The sequence below is a fragment of the Lygodium microphyllum genome, chromosome 24 (assembly GCF_053477565.2).
Source record: "Lygodium microphyllum isolate KBCC chromosome 24, Lygodium_microphyllum_v1.1.10, whole genome shotgun sequence".
In the NCBI taxonomy this organism is placed as follows: Eukaryota; Viridiplantae; Streptophyta; class Polypodiopsida; order Schizaeales; family Lygodiaceae; genus Lygodium; species Lygodium microphyllum.
In genome coordinates, this window is record NC_141158.1 from 106,151,680 (window position 1) to 106,157,793 (window position 6,114).

The following is a 6,114-nucleotide window of genomic DNA, read 5'->3' on the forward strand; positions in this document are numbered from 1 at the left end:
TATCAATCCCTCTATGTGCATATTATCATTATCTACGCTGGGAACATTGCTTTCATCATATACTCTCGCACTTTAGGGAGCTGAAGGTACAACATACAACCATCGAGGTTGTCAGGGGTTTGGATAGAAAATTATCTATTCAAAATCACGTACAAGAGAGATTTAACATTTGTGACATATACCATATCGTATTAAAATTTTAAAAAACATGAGTTCATGCACCTATTTACAATGGGCCGGCAATACAAACGTGTCGCGCAAATTCGTCCACGTTTTTTCGGAATCTATTTCGATAAATCCAAATGGACCTCGTCGAAAAGTTGACTTGGCTCCTTTTAGTACCTCTTTGAACCACTACACATCGAATAGGATCATGGAGAAGCTATGGTAATCCACCGCGATAATACTTTGCAAGTTTTCAAAAGACTCTATCTCTTCTATAACGGTGTTTGGATCCGTGGCTCGCCGTTGGCTCTCTTGCTCAAACTTTGCCATGATATCACAATCCATTGTAGAGTGCATTTTGTCGATACACACCACGCGAAAATGTTGTTCGTGCGACCACGCCACATTGTATATTTTGTATTGTACATCGAAATAGTTAATTAGTTGTTACATATAAAATCATGATACGATAGCTTATAAAACATGTGGTCACCTTTGGACTACATCCCCTCGAGAATTCTCACTCCTCAATAGAGACCTCCACCCCTTCGCAAGAGGCTGCAATCAAAGCTCCATATAACCATCGCATAGACATAAACCGCAGCATCTCCTCTATGCCCTCGGGATATCGAATTGGTCGATGGCGCTTACTATGCTGAAATTTGAATCAAACTTCTTCTTGATTTTCCCTGGCTTGCTCGTACCTAGCGAGCCACGTCTCCATGGAGGCATGGTGCAACATACAAAAATGATTCACTTTCTTATCCTTTACAACATCCATTCTTTTTTCTACCCCATTTCCAACCACCACATCTTCGGTCAATCTATCATCATCCTTCAGCGACCATAGCATACTGTTATCTGAATCCACCGTTAGTAGCTATTGTTAGATATGCACTAATGCCTTGGACACCAACCAACCTTCAGCCATGCTACCTTCTAGCCGAGCTCGTTGTCGCACAAAGCCTTTCAAGGTTTTCACAAAGTACTCCAAGAAGAACATCCATCGCGTATGGACAGGTCCCGCAATCTCCACTTCATCTACAAGATGCGCCAAGAGGTAGGCTTATATCGTGAGCATGCTGATGGGTAGGTACTTCTCAAAGAGACAGACCGTCTCCACTGCTCCCCGCCTTGCGGATTCAATAGAGGATGTCTTGATCTCCTTCTATGAGATCCATTGCACTAAATTTGACAACCTGTAAATCGCTCCACGTATTTTTGGAGTGAGACATCCTACGATTACGATCGGTAGTACAAATTGCCACAAATGAAGAAGCATTACGAACAATGACTACACTCCAAATAGCAAAATAGGTAGGCCACTTACAATCCATTCGTAGTACAAACTTGACATATCTTATACCAATCATGGGATTTTAGCCCTGATAATTTTTCATCTTTAGAAAATGCGGATATGAGAGAACGCATCATACTCGTTGAAGTACAGATAGACATGATAATTTGCTTCACAAAGCGCTCTTCTTTAGTAGACAAAACCTAAGGAGCGTGAGGTAGTTGCAAGCAACCATCAGCACTGGACTGGGGCTAAAGCACCTCCATCTTGCTTACCTCCTTCAAATCCATTTGCACCACTGCAGTGTCTCTTTCCTATGATGTGGTCCCATAGTAAGCTACCCACATTCTTGAAAATATGTATGGGAACTAACAAGTGGTTGATCTGTAATTGGATCCAATAAGGCAACTTGTAGAAAACTGAGAACCGTCACATTCTGTTTGGATGCGACTCCGTGTTGACCATTTTCAGCTCGTACCAGCTTTGGACGTTCATTCGTGCTATTATAAGATCTGAGATACACACTTGACTTTCTTATATATACTTAAAATATATATAGTAAATATTATGCTGACACAGAGAGAACATATGAGAGAAAAAAAAGATGTAGAGAGAGATAGAGAGAGATTGACAACACACTAGGGACTGGAAGATGGGCCAGTCCCCCCCTTGTGGAGTTATATTATTGACAAGGAGCAAGCTCCTCTGTTACACATAAACCAGTTCTTAACTTGTAGATATTGGGAACAAGATCACAATTCCTTGCACGGTATACAATCGGCTAACACTTGCACAACTTGGAAGTTGGCACCTTTTGATCCTTCTTGAGTCTCTCCTTCTCTCCTACCCAATATGTGTAGGGCTTTTCTCTTGGAGCTTGATTTCAGTAGAGCTTCTGCAACACTTGCACCTTCTCTTCTCCTCTTGGAACTTGATTTCAACAGGGATTTTGCAGCACTTGCACCTTCTCTCCTCCTCTTGGATGCATGCAAAGTGATACTTCCTTCAGCTCTCCCACACCCAAGGAGAGCCTTCTCTTTTATAGGCTTTCAAAAGCTTCTCTTCTTGGAGAGAGACTTGAGTGCCAAGATTGGAAAGGTTGATCTTCATGCAAGATGTGGCTGTTCCAAGACCTACTCTGCAACACTAATTTTGGAATATTTCTCTGTGTATTGTTTGGATGGAAAAACGCCCAACACAAAAGTTGTAGATCTCGTTGTTTCCAACAATCCTTGTGGGTCATTTTTAGAGATCGACTTTCTATCACGAGATATTTTAAAAATGGATTTACCATGTCTATTTTTTTAAAAAAACTTTTTAAATTGTACTCTTAACTTGTGGTCCATGCAACCACCTTGAGCCATAAATAAGGAGAGTTCATTAGATTGCCTTGGGCCTTAACCTTAAGATTGACTTCCCACAAAAGCTTGTGTCATCTTAGACCTTAGAAAGAGAAAAACACTTCTCTCCTTACTTCCAGAGGATCATGTCTCTTGTCTTTCTTAGTGAGAGAATTACCTCTCTCGGCTTTCTTAATGAAAGAAAATATCTTAAACCTTGACTTGTAAGGGAGAGGCTGATCCCAAATGAATGCAATGCTCATTACACACAAGTAAACGTTTCCAGGCGTCCCCGAATGCACACATAGATATATATACACAATGTTAATGCACTTCCTCTTCTTAAAACTCAATCCATCTTCATTTATGTGTAACTTCTTGGTTCTTGTGTACACTCTTATACTTGGCACACACTTCCTTCCCCCTTCATAACTTGTACTGTATGTACCAGATATCCCCGTCACGGTGCTCTAATCACCCCATTAAGTGATACATAGGAATACTGGTCTCTAAATGGTCGCATGGCCATGCTAGATCATCATCAACACTTAAAGAAAAGAGAGTCATTGATTTATTGATATAAATTTATTAAATAGAGAATGCATAATAAGCAATCAATTTAGTGATATCTCTTTTGCTTCTAAACAGTTGACCTCAACTGTAGAGGGGATAAATAGTCCTTAAGAAGAACTGGAAAGTCTTGTAGTTCTCTCAGAGTCATAAACTGAGTGTCCAATGGGGGATAATTCTTAAACTTAACCAGATATTTCAGTAATACCTTACCTGACCTTAAAGTATTGTCTTGATGGTGTAAAATTATTTCAGGCACAAGGAACTCTTATGTTTCTTCTATGTCAGGTAAATCTTCCTTGATTGGTTTCATTTGAGGTTCTCCAATATAGGGATGTAGCATACTTATATGAAAAGCATTATGAATGTTTCAATGACTTGGTAGATCCAAACAAAAATTCACATCGTTTATCTTATTTGTGATCTTGAAAGGGTCATAATAGTAATTAGAAAGCTTAACCACTTTACCCTTTTGACCTTTTTGCTTCTTCAAGCGAGCCTTCTCAAACTTAAGAAGAACTTATTGTCCCAACTTGAGATCTAACTTACGATGATGCTTATTAGCTTTGCGCTTATGCTTCTCTTGTGTCCTTTGGATAGCAGCTTTTACTTGAGTGAAAGTTGTATCAATGTCTCTAGCAAACTCATGTGCTACAAAGATCTTATCCTTCGTAAGAAGAATGGGTGGTAAATGAGGCTTACCATAGATGATCTCAAAGGGTGCCTTACCAGTGGTACTAGAGTGCACCGTATTATTGTATACAAACTCTACTAAAGGTAAATATTTTTTCCATTCTCTTTGATTATCAAAGACATAGGATTTCAAAAGGTCCAGAACACTAGAATTAGCACTTTTACTTTGCCCATCCATTTGAGGATGATAAGAGGATGAAAACTTTAACTTTGTCCCAAGGTTTTCGAAGAGAGCTTGCCAAAAGAGGCTGGTCATGTGGGGATCTCGATCACTTATAATGGACTTAGCATGCCATGATGCTTGAAAATATGAGCAGTGAATAGCTTAGCCATATAGCATGCCATGATGCTTGAAAATATGAGCAGTGAAGCTTTGATTGTCTTTCGCACAGGTATAGGGTGAGCTTGCTTATTGAATCTATCAATGATAGTCCAAATTTCATCATTGCCTGCTTGCGTGCAAGGAATCTCCATGATAAAGTCCATGGCTATACTTTCCCAAGGCTCATTGGGAATAGGTAATGGCTTCAGTAGACCAAGTGGTTTATGCCTGTCATACTTTACTTTTTGGCATATCTTGCACTCGCGGACATATCTTTCAATGTCAGCTCTAAGAGTGGGCCAAAAGAAATATCTTTCCAATGCTTGAGTAGTGGGTAGAATACCTATATGTCCAGCATATGGAGATGCATGTGCTTCATCCATTACCTTGTGTCGCAATGGTAATGCTACACAAATTGCTTGATGATGATACCAATAACCATCTCGAATTGAGTAAGGTGTAATCGACTGACCCGAGTTAAACTGATCCTATATGGTTGAGAAGTCGGGATCAGTTGCATATATTTTGGGTAAATCCAAGAAGTCGTTATGGTAAACAATTATGATTGCATTCACTCGAGGTCGCCATGATAGAGCATCTGCTACCACATTCTTAGTTCCAGATGTGTGAAGGATTTGAAAATAAAACATAGATAAGAAATTTTCCCAATGCATCTGTTTCCCTGAGAGCTTCTTTTAAGTGAGGAAGTATCTTAGAATTTGGTGATCTGTTTTAATAAACAAAATCTGTACCAAGTAAATAGTGTTTCTATACTTGAAGAGAATGTACCACTGCCATAAGCTCTTTCTCATATACTAGAGCATGGAGCTCATGGTCCTTGAGGCATCGACTCTCAAATGCTACTGCATGATGCTCTTGGTTGAGCATAGCTCCAATGCAATCCCCAAAAGCATCACAGTGAACTTCAAAAGGTTTTTGAAGATCCGGAACTACGAGAATTGGTTCTTGAGTTACAAGAAACTTAATTCTTTCAAAGGCTTATAGTTGCATTGATCCCTAGCGAAAAGGCATTTGCTTCTTAGTAAGGTCATGTAAAGGAGATGCAACATACACAAAACCTCGTATGAACCTCCTGTAGTATAAACATAGGCCCAAGAAACTTCTAACTTCATGTACAGAAGTAGGTGTAGGCCATTCAACAATGGCTCGAATCTTCTCAGGATCCATTCTCACCAAATTGTGAGAAACGATATGGCCCAAGTAATGAATTTCCGAAAGGAAAAATTCACTCTTCTTAGCATTGACCTATAGTCTATGCTTGTGAAGCTCTTGAAAAACAATAGATATATGTTTTTGTTAACCTTAGTTCAAGATAACAAAAAAATGAAGCAAAATGTAGAAAAATAATAGAAAAAGAGCAAGGATACAAAGGCGGCCCTTAAAAGACTAAGCGGAGGCAAAAGTACAATTTTAAAGAGAAGACGCCTGAAAAAACTCTAAAAACTCTTGTAAAAGAGCGTCAAGCTTTATTTTAAGAGTGCTGGTCTCTCACCCGTGCAATTTGTAAAGGTAGATGGGCGGTAGGAAGGAAGCTAGGAAGATAGGAGGACAATGGAAAAAAGGGCCCGGCCGGCCATGTAAAAAGGATGGGTGCCCTTGTTATTTTAGGGCTTGTATATATAAAGTTTAAAAAGTGAATGGAAGCTCATTCTTTGGTGTGTGGCTAACAAGAGATCTCTCTTCTTCCTTTCTCCCCTTCTCTTTGC